Raw genomic sequence first — 390 nt, 5'->3', positions numbered from 1 at the left:
TTACAATTTAGTGAAAAAAGATGAATTCAAGATAGTTAGCATAATCAAGTTGGATTCTTAACCAAGATATGGACAAAATGAATGTTAAGAAATAATATGAAGAGTTCTGATAGGCTATATAAAAAAATTAAAACATAAAAAAAAAATGCTGGGATTTCTCTAAATACAATCTTTGAATGTGTGATTAAAAAACATATGCATCAAAGATGAATATATAATGTACAGAAATAGAGCTTCATATAAAAGAATGAAACAAGATTATTGGTCCCTTAAATTTTCTATGCCTTTAAGTCTTAAGATCAAGTAAAGAAGTCCATTCTCAAAAAAGAGGATGCAAGAAAAAAAAGGTAATACTCTTTCATATATATATTTATTACATTAGATCCATCT

This window comes from Penaeus monodon, chromosome 22, assembly GCF_015228065.2.
Source record: "Penaeus monodon isolate SGIC_2016 chromosome 22, NSTDA_Pmon_1, whole genome shotgun sequence".
Classification (NCBI taxonomy): Eukaryota; Metazoa; Arthropoda; class Malacostraca; order Decapoda; family Penaeidae; genus Penaeus; species Penaeus monodon.
This window is presented reverse-complemented; position numbering follows the sequence as displayed.